Source organism: Camelus ferus, chromosome 32 (genome assembly GCF_009834535.1).
Source record: "Camelus ferus isolate YT-003-E chromosome 32, BCGSAC_Cfer_1.0, whole genome shotgun sequence".
NCBI classification, from domain to species: domain Eukaryota; kingdom Metazoa; phylum Chordata; class Mammalia; order Artiodactyla; family Camelidae; genus Camelus; species Camelus ferus.
Genome location: NC_045727.1, coordinates 7144958 through 7170538, shown reverse-complemented (window position 1 = coordinate 7170538; position 25581 = coordinate 7144958). Strand labels below are relative to the sequence as shown.

The window sequence follows — 25581 nt, the reverse complement described above, 5'->3', positions numbered from 1 at the left end:
AAAAAAAAATCAAAAGAATATTTTGTGATGTGAAAATTAAAAGAAATTCTAATTTCAGTGCCCACAAATAAAGTTTTATTGGAACACTGCCACCCATTTATTTATTGTGTGTGTGTACCTTTGCCTTATAACAGCAGAATTTAGTTGCAACAGACATTGTAGGATTTAAAACATCTAAAATATTTACCCTCTGTCCCTTCACAGAAAAGTTTGCTAACCCCTGGTTAAACAGCCAGCCACAGTCTGCCTCAAAGTTCTTTGAAATCTATGTCCCCTCTGCCTAGATCACATTTGCCCCTCATCCTCTCCTAGTTGGTTCCTTGTCACTTAGTGCCAATTCAAATGTCATCTCACAGAGATTTCATCTCCCTGACCATCTTAACTAATAGGACTCCCAACACACATTGCCCAAAGGATGTATTTAGGATAATTAACAAAAAGGCACCTTTTTCTCTAGGTAAACAGAGCTCCATTCCAGTGACTGGGCTGATGGGCCAGAGCAGACTCAGAACTTACGGTACAATATGTGTTCCTTAAAGGAAGCCATTTAAGAAATAGAATGACAACTGGTGATGGGAAACTTTTCTTAGACTGTGGGCCATGGGGTTTTATGTCTCATAGAGAGCTGAATCAGCATTTTCAAAATCTCTCTGGGTTGATGAGGTGCTCAAGTGAGTTCTCTATGCTCTCAATCTCTTTTGAACTATGAAGTTTATGGACTCCAATCCTCTGGTAAAATTCTCTTTTCAGAGCTGTACACCCACTCTGGCCTCTGGAACAAGCCCGGGCTTGGAGCACCTCTCACCCTCAGGTCTCTGCAGGCGGAGGTGGTGGGTGGGGAGCTGAGTCTGCAGCAAGGGACACAGGACACACTGAGGTATGGGGGAGGAAAGGAGGCGAGGCCTGAGGGGAAAAAATTCTCTTTTCATCTGTCTTCTCTGTCATCTGCTTTGTTTTTCTTAAACATATTAATCTTGATTATCGTAAAGCCCCTTTCTAATTCCAATGCCTTGGTCACCTGCAGGGTCTGTTTCTATTGATTTTTTTCTTTGTTTTCAGTGATTTGGTCCTGTCCTTTGGCAGGCCTTGTAATTGTTGTTGACTGTTGTCTGTGCATGAAGAAAATATCTAGAGTCATCAGGTGATGTTCTCTGGAAAGGGTTTACCCTTTCTCTGCAAAACAGATGGCATGACTGACCACCTTAATCCAATCAGAGGCTGAGCTGGATGGAGGCTGGGCTGCAGTTCTGATAAAACACCATTTCACTTTAGCCCTCACCTCTAATGCCTTGCCTTTCAGGATTTCCAACTGAGAAGTTTAGGTGTTCACCAAGGCCCCTCCACCCTGGTACTGAGCTCTAATCCTTGTCCCCATAACATGGCAAGACTGCTGAAAACTCTGCTCTGCTTTTCAGGAACTTTTTGCTTAGCTTCTTACCCTCTTGACCTGCACTGTTTCAGAATTTGCCAAATGTATTAAGGGGGTAAACTGCCATCTATTGAGCTCACTTTTCTGTCCTCCACACCTTCTCCCTGGGATATTAACCTTTTAAATCCCCAGTATCGTTTCTCCAACCCTATGAGACTGCCAAAAGTTCTGTGGTTTCTCTGTCCTGCAGAAGAAGCTCCCTGCCTAGGAAAAGTCTAGATTCCATGTGCCCAAATTTGCAAATGCTCCCAGGAAAAAAGTGGCTGCAGAATGTTAGTTCACCTCAGTACAGTTCCTCTCTCTCCAGAATCTTGGCCCCTTTTGTCCTCGTGGCTTCAGCAGCAGTGTGAATGCTTTTAAGCAAACGGTGATGATGATGGTGATGGTGATGGTTTGATCTGGCTTTTCTAGTTGTTTTCAGAGGAGATGGAAGTTTAAATAATGAAAGCAGCCAGAGGTCATCAAATGGCAGGGCTGTAAGCAGCACACAGTACATTCAGTTTTCTCCCAATTGATTGCTTTAGTGGATACTTGTTATGCTTTGCATCCACCCAAACTCCTTTGATTATTACCCTTCCTATGTTTGGAAAATGCCCCATATTATGAGTCCTACCTCCCCATAAGAGAAACCAAAGCACTTTCCCAGAACCTTTCTTTCAACCAGGCTTCATGTGATCTAGGCTCTGTCATGGAGCACATCACATGAGATTTCTACTGGGAACTGAGCAACAGAGGAAGACTCTATGTGATAGTGTGCATGGCAGTCAATGCACCTGTGTAAGCTTCGCCGTAACTCATTAGATCCCACAGCTTCTAGTTTCAACTAGAAGAACAGTCCCAAATTCAGATATCAGAGGTCCAGTCTAGTCCAACCAAAACTTCATTCTCACATGCAGTTTAACACTTCTCCCCCGCCCCTCCTGGTCTGACCTACAGATGGCTCAGGAATCTGCAGTGGAGACCGGAGCTGGTGCATCCTTTCCCTCCGCCTCTCCAGCTCCCCTTGCTGGAGTACAGGACCAGAGGAGCCAGTGCGAAAGGGATCCTCAGATGGAACAGGGGCAGTTCTCGCCTGAGTGTCAGATCCATCCCCCTGCCCGGGTGTCCTGGTGGGACTCTTCGGGCTGCCTCTTTGACATGGGGTGCACTGGGGGATCTTCTGAGACCTCCGTGGGGAGCACATGGGGACTCAGAACATGTGCTGGGTGACCTCTCACACACCCCTTTTCCATTCATGCCCTGGGAAGTACCCTACATTCTTTCTGGAGGGCCCTTTGTCTGGCAGGCTGCCCTCTCCAGTGAGTTTTTCAGAATGACTCAAGTCTAAGCATATACGCTCTGGCCCAGGGGAGACAGGATGCACCTTTGCCTCTCTCCTCACTCCGGGCAGCCTTCAGCCCACAGCGAGATGCCAGCCACTCCCTCTTGGTGTTTCCAGTCTCCTGAGTGATTCTTCTTTGAACTCTCCCCTCTTGGCTTGGGGGTTGGGAGGGGAGAAGAAAACCCCTAAAAAGACCTGTCAGAGAAACCTTCTCTGGATAAAATCTTTACCTTGTCTTATATCAGCTGGAGGCTGATGGTTACTGATGGTCAGAGGACCAGTCTAGCCACCTCTGAACAGAAGGAGGTAGAGTCGTTACCCACTGCCCTCACCTTCGATGCTTTAGCTGTGGTGCTGGGTCAACAGGAAAAGTCTCATTCCACACCCTGTTGTATTAGTGATGAGCTGCCCCCAGTATTTTCTAAGTCGCGTTTGAATAGGGACACAAATTGGGAAATGGCAGATTCAAAGGTAGAGGGGTGGTCGATGACCCCGGGACCAAAAAAAAAAAAAAAAAAAAACCAACCACTGCCATGTCCTTAAAGGGGCTCAACAGACAGTTTTCCCAGGGCATGGCTTTTTTTCTTTTTTTTCCCTTTTTCCTACTGACTTCTTCAAGGGGGTTGGAAATCTCAGAACACCAGCTCCCGGTTCACAAGCAAATCTTCCGTAGCTGGGAGAGGATTATTATTGCTCTGTTCTAGCTCACTGATCCCCAAAACACAAATGGCTTTTAAAAAAAAAAAAATACCTCTGATGAGTGAAGGCAGAAAGTTCTTGTCTTTAACCTTGTGAATTGTCTCCAACATCAGAAAACTGGACTTGTTCTAGAATTCTTCTCCTTTTGGCCTTTTGCCTCTTTGTCTCTTAATTTTCCAGTGTGAGCAAAACAACCAGATCACTCTCCTGATGGCGAGATAATTTGAGCTCATGGTAATGGACAATTTAGTCTAGTGATTTATGCTGGCCTTACAAATTAAGCACTCAACGATGCACTGTGGATTCTCAGACACAGCACCCTCAGGATGGAAAAGGATGCATAGTGTGGCGCTCTCCAGATACTGAGAGACGCACAGCCAAGGAGTATTAAAAACTGCAGTGGCACCGTCAACCACGCTCGCTTATTACTTTTTACACCATCTTGTCTCTGAGGTTCTGCATTAGCCCAAATGGTGTCTTTGTGTGAATCAGAAAAAGGCACCTGCTCTGCAAGGGTACCCACAACTTGTGGGGCAAAGCCCGGTCAGGATTTCAGACTTGCCCCCCAACAATCTGGGCACCCTGTGAAGGAAATCGTATGTAAAGGATAGCATCCATCCGAGGCGGCCCTGATCAAGCTCCCGATTCTTTTGCTTTGTTTTTATTAGTGTGAAATATACATAAACTTTACCACTCGTGACGCTGAGTACATTCACAATACTGTGCAACCATCACCACTATTCTGTATGTTTTCATCACCCCAAAAGGAAATCCCATACACACTTAGCGGTCACTCCCCAGTCCCCTCTTCTCCAGCCTCCAGCAACCACGGATCTGCTGTCTGTTTCTATGGATTTACCTATTCTGGATATTCCACATAAGTGGAATCATACAATATGTGGCCTTTTATGTCTGGCTTCTTTCCCTTTTCAGGATCCTTTCAAGGTTCATCACGTTGTAACACGTGTCAGGACTTCATCATTTTGACGGCTGCATAGTATTCCATTGTGTGGATATACTACTTTTCATTGATACATTCATTTGTTGGTGATATCTGGGTTTTTTCCCACCTTTTGGCTATTGTGAATAGTGCTGCTATGAACATCTGTGTACAAGTTTTTGTTCGAATACCTGTTTTCTATTCTTTGGGTATATAGCCAGGAGTGGAGTCACCACATATGCTAATTCTATGTTTAAATTTTTGAGAAGCTGTCACTGTTCTCCATAGTGGTTGCACCATTTTATACTCCCATCAGCAATGTGTAAGGGCTCTAACTTTTCCACATCCTCCCCTCCTGCCTCTCCTTGCATCAATATTATTTCAGTACTGAAAAAAAAAAATGGCAATAGTATATTTAGGAAAGTACTGACATTCATTTCTTGAGTGTCTGCAATGTACTGGGACAATGCTACCTGCATGGGATTTAAACATGAATAAAAGACAGTGTATTCTTCAGTTTTCTTTTAGTTGCAAGGGACAAAAACCCAACACAAACCCGTTTAGACAAAAAAAAGTGACTCACATAATGAGGAAGTTGGAGGATGGAATCTCACTCTGGCCCAGTGCCATCCTTTTCTCTCCCCATCTCTCAGCTCTGCCTTCTTCTGTGTTGGCTTCATTTTTAGGTGGCTCTTCCCTAGGATGTGACAAAGATGGGCAAGGAAAGCTTATCAACTCTGTGAGAAATAGAATCCCTTTCTGCTTAGTTCCAACAAAGTTCTAGCTCATTCCAACTTAGTTCCAACTAAGGTAAGTTGCAGGCTTGATTGTGCTCTAGCCTGGTTTAGGTCACCTACTCCTGAGTCAGTCACACTGGCCAAGGGGATGGAATGTGCAGAGAGCCAGGCCTGGGATGGGGGCTACCCTGGAGCCTGGGAAGTGGCATCAACTCTACCCAAACCATGAGGTATGAGATTAGGGGAGGGCTGGTCCCCTCAAGGGAAAAGGGGATGCTGTTATCAGAAGAAGAGAGGGCAGATGTCAGTCAGACAAGAGCATCAGCAATAGTCCACCCTCCTCAAGGAAGTCCTGGTCTAATGGGGGAGACCCAGGCAAACAGATCCTGTAATTGTGATACACTCTGGGAATAAAGGAGAGGGGTCCTTCAGACCCGCGCAAGGGGAAGGGAGGGGCTCTGGGGAGGCTCTGTTGGGGAGGTGATTCTGACACCGAGACTAAAGGAGGAACGGGAATCCTCCCACACACAGAGGCACTGGCTTGTGCCACAGCACAGCCCTGAAGTCGTGGGTGACTACAGACAACTGCGAGGAACACTTGTCACTGTGGTTGTTAAAGTCACAATTGAAATACTAAAACCATTCGACCTTGCCTGGAGAAGGCTGATGCTGGTGAGTGATACGTGGTGCTGTCAGCCCTTCCCTGCTGATTAGCTTAATCCACCTCTATATGGTGACCAACCACCCTGGTTTCCTGGGGTCTGAGAGGGTTCCTGGGATGCGGGGCCTTCAGTGCTAAAACCGTGACAGTCCGAAGCAAACTGGGACAACTCGGTCACTCTATAGTTAGGCTCCCAATTCATGAACACCCATCATGTGCTCAGAGGTGGGATAAGGGAGTGTGTGCTGTTATGTAAGAACCATCCCAGCATCAAAACAAAACATGCACACAAATGTTCACAGCAGCACTAGTCACCACAACTAAAAGGTGGAAACAACCCAACCAGCCACCATCTAACGAGTGGCGCTTCCATACGAGGGAGTTGTATGGCCATCATAGGGAGTGAAGCACTGACCATGCTACAACCTGGGCGAACCTGACACTGTTTCGCTGACAAGAGGTCACAGTTGTGTGATTCCACTCATATGGCATATCCAGAATAGGCAAGTCCAGAGAGATAAAAAGATTAGTGGTTGCCAGGGGCAACCCCCATCTCTCCCCAGGGGAGGGGAGAATGGAGAGTGAGGGCTTAACAGGTATGGGCTTTCAGTTTGGGGGGTCATGAAAAAATTCTAGAACTAGACAGAGGTGACGGCTGTGCAACACCATGAACGTACTTAATGCCGCTGAATTATATGCTCTAAAGTGATTAAAATGGTAAATTTTAGGTGAAGTGTATTTTACTGCAATAAAAAAGTAGAAGCATCCCCAAAAGGTACTTAAACTAAGTGAACTAAAAGACAGCCCAGGGGGCCACATCTGGCCTGCAGATGAGTATCATTTGGCTTTAGGGAGTTTTAAAAGAATCTGAATTTGTGGCAAACACTTCTAAAAGGGAATGTTTCTCATGAAAAATTCTGATGACCAATTTGTTTGGAAAAATCCCAAACCCTGGCCCCACTTAAGCTGCAGCTGCCCCTGGTGCCAACATCAGGAGGAGGGCAGAGTGGCTACTCTGCTCTGGGGCTGAGGCTTCCCAGTCCCCTCCAGTCCCCTTTCCCCCAAACTTCAGCTGGAGTCCTTCCCCCATCCGCTGTCCATGCCTGGCCCCTACAGGCATGAAAGCATAGAATTTCCAACCCTTGCACAAAGCAATTAAAAGAGAAGCAGATAATAAAGTATGGCGATCAGGCAAATTAGAGGGTGACTTCCATTTTCATCCCTTTGTAAGTTGTCAGTGCATTACCATTTCCCCCAAAATGCTATATGACTTTTGAAAAGGTAAGGAAACTTCCCCTTAAAGCAGTGATTCAGAACCTTAGCTGCACACGGGAATCACCTGGGAAACTTTTTAAATTATTGAGGCCTGGCTCCTACCCCGACCCCCGCCCAGAGATTCTGATTTCTTTGGTCTGGGGTGCAACCCTGGCATTGGGATTTTTTTTAAAAAGCTCCCCAGGTAATTCTAATATGCAGCCAAAGTTGAGAACTACCACTCTACAGCTTCCTTGTAGAGAATTGTCCTTTTTTGTCCTCAGATGTCACAGATTAGACTACACACAAGTTGAAGATCTTTCTAGTTTTTACTAACGTGTCTTTTGTTGTTCTCAGTATCTACCCCTACAGACGCATGCCATCTTCAGCTGCTCCACAGTCACCTTGACAGATACAAGAAATAGACGAGTAAATCATATACATATATTTTTTCTCTTTTTTTGGAGGGGGGGTCTACTGCTTCATTATCAAAACAACATCTGAAGCACCTCGTAAAATCTAAAAGTTAACCCCATATTTGTTTCCTTGGTGTGGAGGGCTCCAGTCTACAGCGTGCTTGGTCTCAGGAAGCCAGCTGATCCGGGACGCACGCTGTTTCCCCGGGCTGGAGTCAGAATGGTTTGTCATGTGCATTGTCCGAAGTGGTCACTCCCTTGCAAAGTGCAACTGTGACGCGATTACTGACATCCTGGCCATGCGTTTTCCACGTGCCCGGGCTTGGAAGCTCTCTTCCACCAGAGCAATTCAACGGCACAAAAAAGCAGCTGCTGGCAGGAAAAACAAAACCTGTTCCGCAGCCTGCACATATTGGAGGCATGCTGCCTACCCTGGTACCCACCTCTGCCGCAGGTGGCGGTGCCTGGGGCGGAGGTGGAGCCCACGGCTGCCTCCAGCTCCCACGGGGGGTCAGCCGTCTGGTGGGCAAAGGCAGACTGACGCCTCCTTGTCACACCCACCACTGCTGTCTGCCTCTCTGCGAGCCCCCAGTTGGCTCTGCTTCCAGCGCCCATCTGTGACTTGGGGGAGAAAAAAAGAAATGCATGTGGTGAGTGAACAAGATTGCCCACGTCATCCTTGATGAGCCTCCAGTCACCCAAAATGTGATCGCCTTCTGATGGGGACAGACCCAGAGTTAACTGAGCCTCGTTTTGTACCCAAGTCTGAAAAATGGAACTGAAGATCCTTCAAGTCTCTGCAGCGATTTTTGGACTTTCTTTTTCTTTGAAGAAATAGGGGAGAAAATTAGAAATGTTGAGCAGGACAGATCATAGGTTTTCCCGTCTTGTGCATTTTGTGCACAGAATCAGATAAATCAGTACCAGTTTAGTTTTCTTGGCAAACAGAGAACACTTTTTTTTCATCATGGGCAGTGCAAATGTTGGCTTTTAGTTTTGGGGTTTTTTTAGTTGACATATAGTCGATTTACAATGTTGTGTTAATTTCTAGTATACAGCATAGTGATTCAGTTATATGCATATATATTCCTTTTCATATTCTTTTTCATTATAAGCTATTACAAGGTGTTGAATATAGTTCCCTGTGCTATGTAGTAAGACCCTGTTGTTTATCTATTGTATATATAGTAGTTAGTATCCACAAATCCCGAACTTCCAATTTATCCCTCCCACCCCTTCTCCCCCTTGGTAACTGTAAGTTTTTTTTTCTATGTCTGTGAGTCTGTCTCTGTTTTGTAAATAAGTTCATTTTTTTATCCTTTTTTTTTTTTAAGGTTCCACATATAAGTGATATCATATGGTATTTTTCTTTCTCTTTCTGGCTTACTTCACTTAGTATGACAATCACTAGGCCCATCCATGTTGCTGCAAATGGCAAGATTTTATTCTTTTCATGACTGAGTAGTATTCCATTGTTTATGGCTCTTAGTTTTTAAGGACAGACCTATTCCCCAGTTTCCACTGAGCTAGAAAGTTAGTCATCCTCAATCCTGGCACATTCACCTAGTCATGGATTCATTTATTTATTAAATCCAAATATCAAATTATTTCTGATTATGAATAAAGAGTGTGATTTCCTGATAGGATGATAAGAAGCTGTAGAATTAAAGGGGGTGATGATCCTTCATCTTCACAGTAGAGCCAGAGTGCAGGAGAGGAAGCAGACGACCCCAGGTAAAACAGCGGCTCTGAGCCAGGTGGCCAGGCTGAATCCCAGCTCTGCCACCTCCTGGCCCTGGGATCTTACATGGGATTTCACCTCTGTTTCTGGGCTTCCTCACCTGTAATATAAGAGTAATAATAGGATCTGCCTCCTGGTGGCGCTGAGGATTAAATGACTCAACAAGTGTAAAGCGCTTAGAACATGGCCTGAACATCAGCTGCAAGTTCTGCTGCCCCTGGAAACACGAGAGGAGCACAAAGGCAAGAGCACTTCTGTGGCAAGGCGGGTTTCCAGACATGCAGCACTGTCACCAAGCCATTAACTCTGCCCTGGGTTGAAACGGGAAGATCCAGCCTAGAATTTCTGTGGGTGCCCTATGCTGACCAGTTACATCAGAACCACCTGGGATGCTCATCAAAAACTGCAGAGTCCCAGATCCCACCTGGGACTTACTGAGGCTCCCTGGGGTTAAAGGCCTGGGGATCTGCATCTTCACAAGCATCCCACGGGGCCGGGATGTACCCTAAAGCTAGAAAAGTATGAACAGAGTTAACAAATAACAACACTTGTGGAGCACAGATACTACTCTCACGGATCCAGTAGTGTTTTGAAAACGTCATTTGAGTATTATCTTTATGCACAATTTTTGCCCAATTATTCTACAGTCTGACACAGCGTATGCTTCTAAATTTCTCTCAAGTGACTCACTGTTTTTACAAAAGTAAATTTATTTTAAAAGGGAAATTTATTTCATTTGAGTGAATAAAAAATAGGTATCCTGCCGTAATTAGATGATAATGGTAAAAGTAAATATAATTTTTAAAAATAATGTTACTAAATTCCACCTCAACACTGCTACCTGCTGAAAATCTAAATCTGCAGCAGCATCTTTGTCTTTAAAAAAGAAAGTCAGCAAGGGTTAGGAAGAGGTGCTACAGACTCTCTAGCACAACAGTGTGAACACACTCAATGCCACTGAAGTGTGCACTTACAGTAAAAATGGTAAAATTTATGTTAAGTATATTTACCTCAATTTAAAAAAAGAGAATGCAGTGCTAAGGCAAAAAAGGTGTCATTTTTTAATAGAACTTTGATGCCCTGAGGACATTTTTCTTTTTACTTCATGTTCAAGACTACATGTAACAGGAAGACAGAGGATACTGCAAATCTGGTCTCAAAATAAGCAGAATGTTACTGAGTTTATCTTTTTTTCATTCTGTATCTCCTACTGATCTTCATTCCCATAGAAATATTAACTAACAGAAAACTGCTAAAAGTTATTAAACAATTAATAATTAAACAATTAGACATTGTGATATGCATGCCTTTCACAAATTGTACAGGTCATGAAGATTCATGAGATAATATGTATAAAGTGGCTAGCACATTTCCTCAGTTGTTCTTATCATCATCTCACTTAATTCTCAAATAATTCCCATGACTTAGGTATTACTGATATCCTCATTCTATAGGCAAGAAGAAGCAAGTCTCAGAGAAGTTAAGTGATCTATCCAAGGTCACACAGCACATGGCAGAGCTGAGGCCAAAAAGCGATTGTCAGACTCCAAGTGCCTGACTGCCATGCTGAGGACACTTTGCCAGGTCTTCAATTTTGTAAGAAGATTCTAACTGTTCCCAAAAGTGCACCAAAGCAAGTTTTAACTAATTTTTTCGATTTCAAAATGTCATTTACTTACTTATTACTGTTGTCAAATATATTATAGTACATAGGCCTTCTTCAAAGTATTAAATGATTTACTCAAAATAATATAATTGAGAAGCACTTAATTTAAAAGACCCCACCATCCTACCCTCTCCATCTCACCTTTCATGTCCTATTCCTTAGAGGCAAACCACCCTCAGCCCTTTGGTCTTTTCCCCTGGTACTTACCACCATCCTTCTAAGTAAGAAGCTTACACAGAAGTTTTTTGATTTACCAATTTTAGAATGTTTATTGGCTCATTTCTCCCACACTAACACCACACCCTTCTAAACCTCCTATCTCCCCGGCATCATTGCACAGCAATTTGGGAGTGGAAAATGTTTATGTTTGTGTCACGACCACATAAATATTGTTTCCTCCTAAACCAAGTGGATGCACTAGGACTATGCCTCCTTTCTTACACAGCCCTTTACTTTTCCTAGAGTTAATAATTGACTCGGTTTTTTATGTCTCCGGTTTCCTAAGTATTGTTTCTAAGTACTTCTTCAAGTGCTCTGACATCTCTGCCATGGGCCTACCAACAAAATGTTCTCTACATTCAAAGATTCAGTTTTATGTTTTTTTCTGGAGACCTCTCAGAATCTGTGTTTTTCTTGTTCCAGGCTGGACAAGTTGCTCTCTGAGGCTGCTGAACAGTTGTCATTTTGAATCATCTCTTTGCCACTGTCCTTGGAATTCCCTTTACCTCTTGCCCATTTTAAATCTCCTCTTCCCTGCCCGGACTCTTACATTTCTCTTTCTCATTTTCTTCTCTCCTTTTGTTGGAACACATTCCCAAAAGCTTACTCAAAAAGAGGGTAAATGAGAGGTAAATTTTTAAAGTCTCTACATGCCAGAAAATATCTTTGTTCTAATGTCACTGTTCAAGGATAGTTTGGCTGGTTAAAGATCCTAGATTGGAAAGCTGGTGACGGCTCTCCCCTCAGGTGTAACATGTCTTTGTCTAACACAAACCTACTTTATTCCTTAATGTAGTTTTATTGATGTTTCCGGAAAAAGCAAAGGCAAAGGTAGGGAAATTCGTCTGCCATGTTTAACTGGAAGTCCCTCCAACAACGTTTTGTCTCCCCAAATTTGTTGAGAGCTCTCATTCACTGTTGTCTCACCTCCCATTCTCTTTGCCCTTGTGAGTTAGTGTTTTCATTCCTTTAATGTCTTTTAGCTAGGTTTTTAGAGGAAGAGGAATTAAATGTGTCTCCCAGTGTGCTATTTTTAATTGGAGATTCCACAATGGTTTATTAAACAAAATGCAAATATCTTGAATTAAATTTCATTAAGAGGGTATTCTAAAAATTTCACAAATAGGACTTAAATTGTGGACACCTCGAGTTCTGCCAAACTAGGTTGGGGAAACACTGTTCTGTACTCTTTTTTCTCTGTAAAAGTAAGATCTCTCTTCTCTTCATTTTACACAGAAATTAAGTTCTCCACAATCTCTCCTTTGGTTAATTAGTATTGTCCAAGGCCAAAAGGTGGGATTAAGCCTCCCAGTCCTCCTTGAAACACACTTTTTGGGTACCTACTCTGCCCTGCTCACCTCATTTCATATAATAAAACGTCCATGTGTATGAATAGATAGTGAGCCCGCCAAAGGATGAATTTTTCTGCCCTCTTTTCTCTTTGTCTGAGGAGAGAAGACCACTTTTATATCTCCTGAGGTTTCTATTCCTTAGCTCAATTTATACCTTTCTTTGCCTTTTCTGCTTTCTGAAGACTTCCCACAATTCTTGGCTTGTGGCCCCCAGCCAGCAATCACATCATTCATTCCAACCTCTGCTTCCATTGTCACGTCTTTCTCGGACCCTTCTGCCTCCCTCTTTCACTTATAAGGACTTCTGTGATTACACTGGGTCCACTGGGATAATCTAGGATAATCTCCACATCTCAGCATCCTTAAGTTAATCACGTCTGCGACGTCTCTTTTGCCATGTGAGGTAACATATTCACAGGGTCCGGGGATTAAGAAGTGGACATCTTTAGGGGGCCATTATTCTGCCTACCCAAGAGACAGATATTCTAGAGTAGCTGGTAAGATTGGCACCAACCAGATACACTGAACTTGACCCCTACCTTTGTCTAAAATAACACCTTATGTATGGAGAGCATATTATGTCCCAAGTACTGTGCTAAGTGCCTGACATGAATATCTCATTTATTTCTCGCAACAGTTCTCTGAAGTAGGCACTATTTTTATAATCCTTATTTTGCAGATGAGGAACTTAAGGCCCCAAAACGTTAAGCTATTTGCCTTTGGGCAAACAGCGGCTAAGTGGAAGGGTCCTCATTCAAACCCTGGTCTGCCTGACTCCGAAGCTGGCGCCCTTGACCATGTCTCTCTAATCCTCCTTTGCTTGCTGCTCATTTAGGTCCTTAGGCTGTGAAATACAACCACCTCTCCCACCCTACACGCCAGCTCAGGCTCAGTAAATATTTGTTGAATTTAACTCCCCAAAAAGGCATCTCTTGACGGTTTCCTCAGCACCTTCAGGGCATCCCTAATTCCCATGTTCTCCTTCTAGCATCCAGTTTTATTGGCCATTTACATGGCGTGCACTGAAGAACTTCAAAGACGAACAGAGCATGTGGTTTACTTCCAGAGCCTCACTTGCCAGTGAGCGGGTTATGACTATGACCTTGGAGTAACTTTTAAGTTTTTCTCTCTTTTCATCTCTGTAGACAATTGGCAGTTAATTTGCAAAAAGGAAGTATCTTTGTTCTCCCCTAACTATCCACAACAGAAACCAGCAGAACCAGAAGGGGAGGCTGGTAGCTCTTTCAGAGTATTTTTCATATTAATACATACTTTTACTATGCACGCACGCGCACACACACCTTACACGGGCAATTTTAGCTTCTGTTTCCTTTTTTTTTTTTAATGGGAGTGTGTTCGACGTCTTATTCCTGTGCTTGTTTTTCCATTTAGGAATGCGCAGTGGATGTATTTCCACGCTTACTTCCTCTTAACCGTTTCATTCCCCTACTGATGCTCATCAAAATTGTTTCAAGTGTTTTCCCCGCAAGACTTGCAGGATAGGAACTTCATTTTGCAGCTCAAGTCCTGGTTATGATGACCTTGAGGAATGATGGGTCTACCTTTTACCAAACCACCTGGCACCTGGTCCCCAGAATGATTTTTCCAAAGCATAAGTTTGATGAGCTCTCCTCCCCCAAATTCCCCCAATGCCCTGCAGGATAAATCCAAATCCCAACTGCTGGCCTAGTGTACAAAATTTTCAGAATCTGGCCCCTAGTCCAGAATCAACCTTGATGGTCTGCACACACATTTCATGGCCCCACTGGCTTTCTCCATTCTGCTTTAGTGGTCTTCTTGCAGACTCTCAAATGCACCAGGCTGTCTGGAATCCAGACCTTCCCATGTGCTCTCTTTTCTACCAGAACAGCTTCCTCTACTCCCTCAAGACCAAGGTAAATTCTATTCCTTCTTTAGTCTCTGTTGAAACATTGCTTCCTTAGGGTCCTCCTTGGCTCCTCCCAGCCTGGATCTCCCTTTACTTTCCTTCACCCTGAGGACATGCATCATGCTAGTAATGAATCCTCAGTGTCTGTTTTACTGGCCATACTCTCTCACCCACTGGAGGGTCTGTCTCCTTTCCTTGCTGTACCCCCAGGGCACAGCGCACAGATGGTGGCCCACTGCAGGGGTCAATAAATGTTTGCTGAATGTGTGATGATGAATGACTCATGGGGAAATTTTACTGCTTCTAGTTAACACACCAATGCGTAGGCACAGTCTCATGTTGAATGTTTGGTTCCACTGACAGTGGTGAAAAAGAGAAAGATCTCTTACCAAAATACAGGCATCCTACTTTCTTTTTCAGAAGTACCTTATCTATTTTAAGAGTCGTTCTTTTCTTGTGGTTTTTATTAATTTATTTACAGCTTTAATCACTGTAATCCAGTTTATTTTAACTGAGTCTTTAAAAATACAATTATCTGAGGCAATTGGGAGCTGATCTTATTGTCTGTTGTTTTTCTTGTCTCTTGCTCATGGTGGATTGTTTCCTTGTGTGTTTTGTAATTTCAAATCAGCACATCTTTATTTGTGGAAGTCCTGTGCATCTAGACTGAAGATTTGTCCTTCCAGAGCTTGTGTTTAGCTGATTTCTTGGCTTGGGGACTCCTCATAGTATAAATTAGAACACCAAATCTATGTGAGTACAGTCTTATTGTGCCAAATTCAGAAGGGACATTTCTTGCCCACCCAGGGCCCAGAAAAAGACAGAAAAACATCTTAGTTATCGCCCTATGCTGACCGGGCAGATTTTTCTAGATCCCCTCACACCTTTCCATAAGGATGGAGCTCTTTGACAATCCTTGTTTGTGTGGAGGCCATAGTTCCAATTCTCCCAAAGCTTTGTCCTCTGTCTTTTGAGATGTTTCCAACTCAAGCCCCTCCCTGCTACGTGCATCCTTACGACCCTGGATTTCACACCCTCTTTTTCTGACTCCAGAGAATTATCCCTGTTTTCTGCTTTTAAAAGGGTGTTTGTTATATTTTATCCAGTATTTCTAGATGACTGTCAAACGTGGACAAGTTTTTAGATTATCTAGTCCAGAATATTGCCAAAAATGGAAACCCAGTGGACTAGTTTTTAGATCTTCCCCTCACTGTGTGCGTGAGTCTATTTTTTTTTTTTGTCACTTTGTTCTCCTCTTATTTTCTGTGTATTTACCACTTCTCTGCTGTTCTCTCACATTTACAACCAGTTACGTCACAGAACAAAATGCCTTATGCTAATAATTTCTCACATATAAACTATCCTTTTTTCCCCCTTAGTATTTGGCTCTTATTCCTGGTCCTTTTTCAGCTCCTTTCCTAACTATCTTTTTTTGTAATTTCCTAGTGAACAAGCACCAAATACAGTTAGCATTTGATCTGTATGTCACCTGCTAATGTAAATGCTCTTCTCTTAATACAAATCTATCCCAGTCTTACAGATAAAAAAAAAATCTTGAGGTCGACAAAACTGCTGGCAGTGTTTCCATACACACCACTGCCAAAAGGCTGGCAAACTTGGTGACGCTAAGGTACCGATATGTAAGTATATTGTGCTCTTTCCACAGGTACTTACAGCCTGGAATGCGGTAGCAGAGGGTCCAGTTTATAATGCTGTTGACCCTTACTCATAGCTTACCAGGAATTTCTCATTTCTGATTCTAACATCAAGTAAGAATCAGATCAGTATTGAAGTGACTACTTCTGTCATTGCTATGGTCAAGGTTACATATTAGCTAACTTACAAATAAATCCCTCTCCATGACAGAAACATTAGGAACTGAAACAGTTTATAAGCACAGTCACAAAGCTTTTTCAAAAGGACTTTTTAAAAATTCTCATAGTTACGTCAGCTTTGGTTAGTGAATATTCTATCTGGCTTTTGTTCTCAACCTCCAAAACGGTTTTAAGAGTTGGTAAATCCCAATTTTGAGGATTTAGAGAATGCTCACTGTACAGTTACCTATGCTGCATAACAGGCCACACCTAAACGTAATGGCTTAAAATAACAATCTTTTTTTTTGTTCCTGATTCTGCGGGGCAGGAGCACCATCTAGCAGGACTCAGACAGTTCATCTGTATCCCACGTGGTGTCGGCTGGGGTGGCTTTGTGTGGGGCTGGAGGACCAAGATGGCCTCACTCACAGGGCTGGCACTTCAGCTGGAAAGGCCTGAAGGACCGGGGACTGCACAGCTGGGCCTCTTTCCTCGTGGGGTCGGCCGGACTCCCTCATGTGTCTGGGGCTTTTGAGCCATCAGCTGGGTTCCTGGAGTCCCCTCCCTTGGCTTCTTTCTCCAGCAGGATAGCCTGGACTTCTTGACATGACAGAGATGGTGTTCCGCTCTGGTTAAAGGGGAAACTTCCAGGCCTCAGCTTAGAAGTCTCAGAACAATATCTCAGAACAATATTTCCACCACATTCCACCACTTTCTACTGATCAAAGCAAGTCAAAGGCCAGCCTTCAAGGAGGGAGGAAATAGACTCCACCTCTTGGGAGAAGAGGCTTGCAGCCAGAGGGGTGGGGAGGAAGTACTGGCGGCTGTCTTTGCAGGCAGTCCACCTGAAGATGCTTTACCCAAATAAATAAATAGCACCCATTCGGTTTATAAAATTGCTACAAATCAGTGGGGAAGTTTACTAACTACAGTTTAGGCTAATTTTATAACTGGTATTAGGATAGTTTATAACACTTAGATGAAAGATGTCCAGGAGTTTTCCTAATAAATATACTTTGTGCCGTGTTTGAATGTCACTGTTATTACTCAGCACTTACAATTTCAAGTGAGAAGGCGTAATCTCACTTGATTAACATTAAAGCTTAGGCCAAATTCACCTCGTCCGTAGGGTCTGGGGGATTACCTTTAGTTCATTACCTCTGTGTGTGTGTCTCCTCCCTGGTGGACACTTAGGAGTACGGGGAGACGTGAATAAATTATCTTGTTTTCTTGTTCTGATAATACCATATTGCAGGCTTGGAATAACTTTCTAATCCCACTAATTGCTTTTAAAGAAATAACATGATTTGGATTTTGCAAATTTTATCACATCAAGTTCTGCACAATTGGGTACACCAAGATCTTACCATTGAAACCCTCCCTGGTGGTAAGCAGATGGATAATCTTGAAATGTGTACGTATGGAATTAAGTTTCGTGACTATCCAAATACGCCAACCACTTCCACGGCATTTGGAATTATGCAATGAAAAACATTTCCACTGATGCCCTTTTATGTGTTAATTTGGCAAAACTTATTCTCAATTATAATTTCAAATCACCTGAGCAACAGAAGAAAATCAGAAGTTGTAGCAAAACCAAGAACTTATTTGAATTTCATATTAAGAAAACATTTTTAATTAATTAATTGGCACAAGTTGAAGATAACCCACATTTAACAAGCCAATTCTGGTTGACACCTGCCAAAATATGACATATTAAATATGTTCTTTTTATCCAATACCCCTTAAATTGTGGGAAAAAAATTAAAGCAGAGGATACAAAATAATTTATTCCCATGAGACTCAGGAAACTTTAATTAGATATCCCCTTAAAGAAAGCAATTTGCTTTTGTTAAAATTTTTAAAAATCTATACTTTAAATGAACTTTAAATTTCAAGACTTTTTCAAGACACAATTGTCTAATCCTCATATTAATGGGCATGCCACATATTTTAATTTCCTGTACATTTACCAAGTCTCTTCAATTTAAAACAAGATTTAGTTCTAAGGTGCCTCCCCTTTCAAAAACACTTTCTCTTTAAGTCGAGAGAATTTTTTAAAATACATGTTGACCATCTATATCTTTGAAACACTTTAAAATATCTTCAAGTTTAAAAATTCTCCTCCAGACTGATTTGGGGCAGCCTTGGCTCTTTCATTTTTCAGAACTACTCTCTTGATTTACTTTTCTGCATTGCACTGAGTTACAATATAGATTTTTAAAAATCACATCACCATTGAACTTGGGCCAAATGCTTTGAAAGAGTGAGTTTAGGGGGACTGGGGGGACGGGGTGAATTGTCTATAAATAGTTCTCCGTGTAGCATCCCCTGTATAATAAAGTATTATGTAACTCTGCCCTACAACGTAAATAGATGGTAATTTGCACTTTCCCATTACTGTTCATCCTCGAATCAAATCCGTGGTCTTTTGCCAATATTAAGGTCTATTCCTCATTTCCTTACATCCCCCAGGGTCCCTACTATGATGGGAGTGGGTGGTAAACAGTCCCCTGGTTCTGTACACAGTTTGTACAGCAGACACACACCCAGCTGCTTTTATGCCTCTGCATTTCCAGTCTCACAGACCCAAAGGCAGTGTGGTCCACGGCTGGCCCGATGGCAAACACAGCCAGAACAATGCAACTACACTTCCATCACCTCCTTATTAACATCCTTTTCTCCTTTTAAATCATGATGGCCCTGGAGATTCTAGCCCAAGGCCATTACGCTGGACTCCAAGTAAGGACACTCAGGAAAGATTCCAGAAGAAGAAATATTTTTAAAATTTTACCAGCCTGGAGGGCCTATTATTAGGGTGACAGAATAATATGATTGAGAATTAACTGTACTTATTTTCTGCTGTAGACTCATTACAAAAGACTAAGGGGAATTTTTTTTCCCAAGCAATTAAGTCTTCGAGTCCTGGGGTGCTGGGCCTTGCTCAGAGGAGCCTGGATGCCTAGACGCTCTGCGACTTGGAGATGAATTATCAAAATGCCAGGGCCTCAGAGGGAAAGAGGCGGGAGTGTTATGTGGGGAAGGGGTGACCCAGATCCCTGAAGATCCACACTAGGTGTGCAGAACAGGGATGGGGGGCAGACTGGTAGGAGAGATGCTATCCAGGGCTTGTCAACGGAAATGCACACACACATTGCCTGGAGAACTTGTGAAAATGGAATGATGATTCAGGAGGTCTGGGGACTCCACATTTCTAACAGGATCCCAGCAGTGCCAATACTATGGGTCCTGGGAACTCACTTTGAGCAGTAGAGGTTAAGGAGAAGTAGGCGGAAGGACTTCAAAGGAGGGACACAGGGAAGTCAAAACATCATACTCGGTGGCACTGGAGCAATGACAAAAGTTCTGGGTGGCTGAGTTGTACCCTGAGGGAAAGGATACTATTATCAACAGAGCTGTCCATCTTCAAAGGGATCATTCCAGTCTGTACAGAGCATCTGTTTCAACAGACTAACACTGAAGACTAAAGACTAAAAGAACTGAGACTAACAGCTCTTCCCCAATTTTCTGGCCTATTTCCCCACAACCTCTTAGACTTCTTGAATGACCCTAGGGAAGGAAAGGAACCCAGCTCTCAACCCCCAGTAGATTGAATTTCCAAACGACCCTGGCTTGTGGAAGGAGCAGTGGAGGACCTTGAGCTAGCTATATTTAATGTACAGGAAGTTTTGAGCACAAGTGTCATGGAGCAAATTCATATGAGTTACCCTTTCAGTCTCAAACTTAAAGAATCAAATTCAGGAATCTATAAATATCCATTACTTTAGTTATCCAATCAACAAATGTTTAGGGGGTGCTGAATGAATTTCCCTAAGTTCTGCTGTGGGGGCAGTTTTGGAAGTCTGGCAAGAGAAATGAGTTGTAGGGGACAAGGACCCCAAAAGATCTGAGGACTTAAATTCCTTATCAGTCAGTGATCTTGCCGTGGTCATCAAAGATAGCCCTTCCCCTTACATACACTCTTCCAATTGCCCTTGGAGATTTTTCCCTCCTTCAAGTCCTTGCTCTTCATTTAAATATGATCTCACCAGTATAAACGTGTTCAGGAGAAAGACCCAGTTTGATTTTCTTCTGCCAGCCTCTTCCAAAGATAGCCTCGTATCCCATTCTCTCATAAGAACAAGTCTTAAAAATAAACTAAGGCAGTAAGTGCTGTGTCCAAAGCCAAGTGTGCTCCAAAGCTGAAAATAATAAACTTCAGGGTTCCCTTTCTCTAATCCAATTTTAAGAGCAAATGCCTTTTGTTGTTAATTTTGTTTGCAACCTCCAATCCTGCCATCTCCAGGACCTGATGTTTTATTAAAGCATTTCCAAATCTGGTTCTGATTACATAAGAAAAGTTTGTTCCTGTGCTCATCAATGTCACATTTTGCACGGAGATACTAGCTTGATTTGTCTTAATCCTCCAGAAGGTCTAAAATCTAGGCAGAGGGGAAGAAGGAATTACTAGATCTTTTGCCTGATCACCTGTCCTTAAGAAATCAAAAGTCACAAAATGCTCCTACAGTGTTTTTGGTTGGCTAGCAGATATTGTTTTGTTTGTTTGTTTGTTTGTTTTAATTGTCAATGTTTAACATACAAGAATTTCACATAAAAATCCAAATTTCTAATTTTCTCTCAAAAAATCAGATCTGGCAACATTTGGCTGCTGTCCCTCACGGCTGAGCACTGGTGTCATGGACACCTGTGACCCTTTTGGCTGCCAGCATCTGAACCTCTCTCCTGTATTCAGGGATGTCCCCAGTTCACAAGCCTTGGTGGGAGGCAGATGTCATTTCTCACTACTCAAGCTATAGACCCCGTCCTCATGAGCATGCGACCCAGGCCTGGCCAGTTAGGCATGTTTCCCCTGCCTTTTCATGGGGCAGTAGCTTTAGGAAGACTCCAGTACAGGAGAGAGCAAGTATATTCTTTCTGACAGTAGAAATGGTGAGAGCAAAGTCCAGTTTCTAGGAGGAGGGGATAGCTCAGTGGTAGAGGGCATGCCTAGCATGCACGAGGTTCTGGGTTCAATCCCCAGTACCTCCATTGAAATAAATAATAAATAAGCCTAATTACCTCCCTCCCAAAAATATAAATTAAAAAAAAATTTTTTTAATTCAGTTTCTAGGGACAGTAGCATCCAAAGGTCGGCAGTAGAAACCGTTTCCTTACTGGCTTGGTTCTGTGGAGTAATTTTGACCCTGGTTTCGGTTCCACGGCCTGTCTTTGTTCCACTTTCCACGGCCTATCTTTGTTCCACTTCCCACGGCCTGTCTTTGTTCCACTTTCCAAGCCGAGTTCTCCAGCATTCTTTCTTACCAATTGTGAGCTATCCAGTATTTCACTGCTGCAATCCTTTTCTGCTTAAATCTCTCATCTACAAACTGCCCAATTGAGGCAGGGCACAGAGTCCACCCAATCCTCTTCCTTTATATTAACTTCAGGCAACTTGTAAGACATGTGAGCTTGGAACTCAGGTCTTCTTGGAACTCTCTTTCAAGTGATAGAATTTTGTCACTGGGAGAAAAGCTAAAGATTACCTAGTGCAAAGATTGGCAAAGTAATGAGAAAAGTTTCCCAGAGGCACCTCCTCTCTGACCATTTCCTTTCATATCTCATTGGGCAGGACTAGGTCACATGTTCACCCTTAATTTAAGGCAATCGGGAGACTAGGGTCACTGTGGTTGGCTTAGCCTAGGGCAGTAGTTCAACTTTGGTTGAATACTAGAATCAACTGACCAGCTTTTTAAAACACCAATACTGGGTCACACCCCCAGGCCAAATTTAATTGGCGTGATTGGACTTCTGACAGTGAAATTTTAAAAAATCTCTGGTGCTTTTGAATTGCCAAAGCAATACAGAAGAAAAAGAACAAAGCTGGAGGACTAACCCTCCCAGACTTCAGACAACACTACAGAGCTACAGTAATCAAAATAGCATGGTATGGTGGCATAAAAACAGACAAATGGATTAATGGAATAGAATAGAGAGCCCAGAAATAAACCCACAGATCTACAATCAATTAATCTTTGACAAAGAAGGCAAGAATATATCATTGAGAAAAGACAGTCTCTTCTGCAAGTCGTGTTGGGAAAACTGGATAGCAGCATGTAAAATGAAGTTAGAACAGTCCTTCACACCAAGCACAAAAGTAAACTCAAAATGGCTTAAAAACTTAAATATAAGACAAGACATGATAAACTTCCTAGAAGAAAACATAGGCAAAACATTCTTTGACATAAATCTTAGCAATGTTCTCCTAGGGGCAGTCCACCCAGGCAATAGAAATAAAAGCAAAAATTAACAAATGGGACCTAATTAAACTTATAAGCTTTTTTTAAAATCTCTATTTTATTTATTTCCTCCCTGATTTTTATTATTTCCTTTCTTCTGACTAAACTTATAAGCTCTTGCACAGCAAAGGAAACCATAAGCAAAACAAAACGACAACCTACAGAATGGGAGAAAATATTTGTAAATGATGCGACTGACAAAGGTTTAATTTCCAGAATATATAAACAGTTCATACAACTTAAAACAAAAAAACAAAAACCCAATCCAAAAATGGGCAGAAGATCTAAACAAGCAATTCTCCAACCAGTCAGAATGGCCATCATTAAAAAGTCAATGAACAATAAATGCTGGAGAGGGTGTAGAGAAAAGGGAACCCACCTGCAGGTAGGAATGTAGTTTGGTGCAGCCATTATGGAAAACAGTATGGAGATTTCTCAAAAGACTAAATAGACTTACCATATGATCCAGCAATTCCACTGCTGAGTATATATCCAAAGGGAACTCTAATTCAAAAAGATACATGCACCCCAATGTTCACAGCAGCACTATTTACAATAGCCAAGACATGGAAGCAACCTAAATGTCCATCAACAGATGACTGGATAAAGAAGCTGTGGTATATTCATACAATGGAATACTACTGAGCCATAAAAAATAATAAAATAATGCCATTCGCAACAACACAGATGGACCTACAGAATGTCAAGTAAGTCAACAAGAGAAAGAAAAATACCATATGATATCACTCATATGTGGAATCTAAACAAATTTTAAAACGAGGGCACTAATGAACACATTTACAAAACAGAAACAGACTTGCAGACATAGTAAACAATCTTATGGTTACTGGGGGAAAAGAGGCAGGAAGGGATAAATTTGAGAGTTTGAGATTTGCAAATGTTAGCCACTGAATATAAAAATACATTAAAAAAAAACCAAATTTCTTCTGTCTAGCACAAGGAACTATATTCAATCTCTTATAACAACCTTTAATGAAAAAGCATATGAAAATGAATATAAGTATGTATACGCATGACTGGGACATTGTGCTGTACAATGTATAGATGCATTGGAATTAACTATATTTCAATAAAAAAAATTCTCTGTTGCTTTTAATATCATCCCTCTCTCTAGTCCAGCTCCTGACCCTTGCCCATTTTACAAATGCCAATACTGAGGTCCAAAGAGATATTAAGCTGCCCAAAGGACTATATCTTCAATTAATGTCAAATACAGACACAAGCAAAGCCATAAACATGTGAATGACACTTACTAGGACAACTCTGTTTTTCCAGAATATGCACGGGGTGCATTCTTTCTCTTAGAAAGTGAAGTCCTGGAAGCTCAAGGGCTGAGAAGCAGGAGAGTGTAGGGTGGTGGTTACCAAACTTGAGCGCATGAGAATCCCCTGGAGGGCTTGTTACAACACAGAGGGCTGGGGCCACCTTCAGTTTCAGATTCAGTGGGTTTGGAGGTGGGGGGGAAGAATAATCAGCGTCTCTAACAAGTTCTCAGGGGCTCCTGCTGGTCCAGCCACTGCACTAGCCACTGGCGCAGTGACTCTAAGAGCTCGGCTATAGAATCACACTGTCTTGGTGAGATTCTGCTCTGCCCCTCACACCAAGTGAGGACATGGGCAAGCTGCTTAATACATCTGTGAAATGGGGCCGACAGTGGAAGCCTGGGCTTACGGCAACAGCTGAGTATTCACTTAGAATGTAAAGCACTTACAACAGGGTCTGGCCCATAGTGACTGTCTAATGAATATTAGCTATTATCATTCATTCATTCTTCAACAAACAATTATAAACTGAGTACTTCCTTTGAGACAGGCACTGGTCCAGGCACCAGGAGTATAGTGGTGAGGAAATCAAAGCCTTGCCTCTCAGCGAGCTTACCATCCGCGCGGGAGGCACACAACAGATGCCCTCATAAGTATATACACTACAATGTCACACAGAAGAACTATGCATTCCAAGTAAACTGAACAGTAGGTGCACACAGAGTTTTATGAGAAGTTGGTCCAGTCTTGTTCACACCTTTTAGCTCAGGGAGGTGGTGGTGTCATGTTTGTAATGCAAAAGCCCCTTAGCAGCATGGCTCTTACCATGGCAGTTGAATAAAGCCCAGGGTATGGCTTTTCTAGTCCAGGCCTTCAGAGAAATAGATGGTATAAATATATATACATACAGCTGGACTAGGAGAGAAGTAACCTGCCCAAAGTTATATGGAAAAAGTGGTACCTAGAGATCTACCCAACACGTGTTAGGAGAAAGCAAAGAGTAGGGGACTGTCACATCACATGCCACATCTGACTCCCTTCTTCTGGCTCCCCAGGCAGGGAGGGACCAGGGTAAAGCCATAACTCTCATTGTATATTTCCCCACTCTCCCTCTACTCTGTTCCTAAAACAGGCGACAGTGATGTAATAAGTTGCAAGGAGCAGCTACTTGCAAATCAGATTCCAGGCCAGCCTCATCTCCTCCCAGTATTATCGTTCTTCTCAACATGTTAAAAAACAAAAAACAAAACAAAAAAAGCTTTATGGATGTAATGCATACTCATTGTTGGGAAATACAGACCAGCAAAATATAAGAAAACAAAAGTGGTCCACAATCCCCTCACCTCAGACAAAAAGACTAACATTTTTATATCGAGTCCCCTCAGTATCTTGAGATCAAAGGGAGCCTGTCCTCTATGCTTACTGACTAGCCCGTTCCAGTCACACATGTTAATCCAGTTATTTATTTACTTATCCAGTCTGGAGTTGTTTCTGGAGGTCGGTTCTGTACATTTTGTTGGGTGAGGGGCATGAATTCGGGAGAGGGACTGGAGTTTTGTTTGGAGTTGTTTTTTCATTTGAAGTACTCACCTTCCAGCTTTGGGGCCAAAAAGTATTTCGAGCTTTTATTCATATGGAACTGGCCATGTCATTTGGAGGTGTCTTTCCTCCGAACTTTTTAGCGTTGGCACCTTTCTGTTCCTTTGAACGGTACGTGTTTGAACTTTGGTGACTGGAATCGGCTTCGGCCGCGAGTCTTTAGCGTGTAATGATGACTAGCAGCGGCAAGGGGTGGCCTTGCCTCTCCTGCTCCACCTCTTCCCGGGCTCAGGACGCTCCTCCGCGCCTGAGAGGAGCGAGAATGG

The 25581-nt window shown here is 42.7% G+C and overlaps 1 long non-coding RNA gene across 1 annotated transcript; it reads right to left on the bottom strand.

Annotated features, from left to right (window-relative positions):
* Positions 1-102: 102 nt before the first annotated feature.
* LOC116660955 lies at positions 103-25568 on the bottom strand. The gene is made up of 4 exons (XR_004316659.1): positions 25307-25568; positions 7901-8078; positions 4973-5086; positions 103-1903 (listed from the first exon to the last, which is right to left on the bottom strand). It is a non-coding gene; the product is annotated as an uncharacterized LOC116660955 (long non-coding RNA).
* Between the last annotated feature and the right edge of the window lie 13 nt (positions 25569-25581).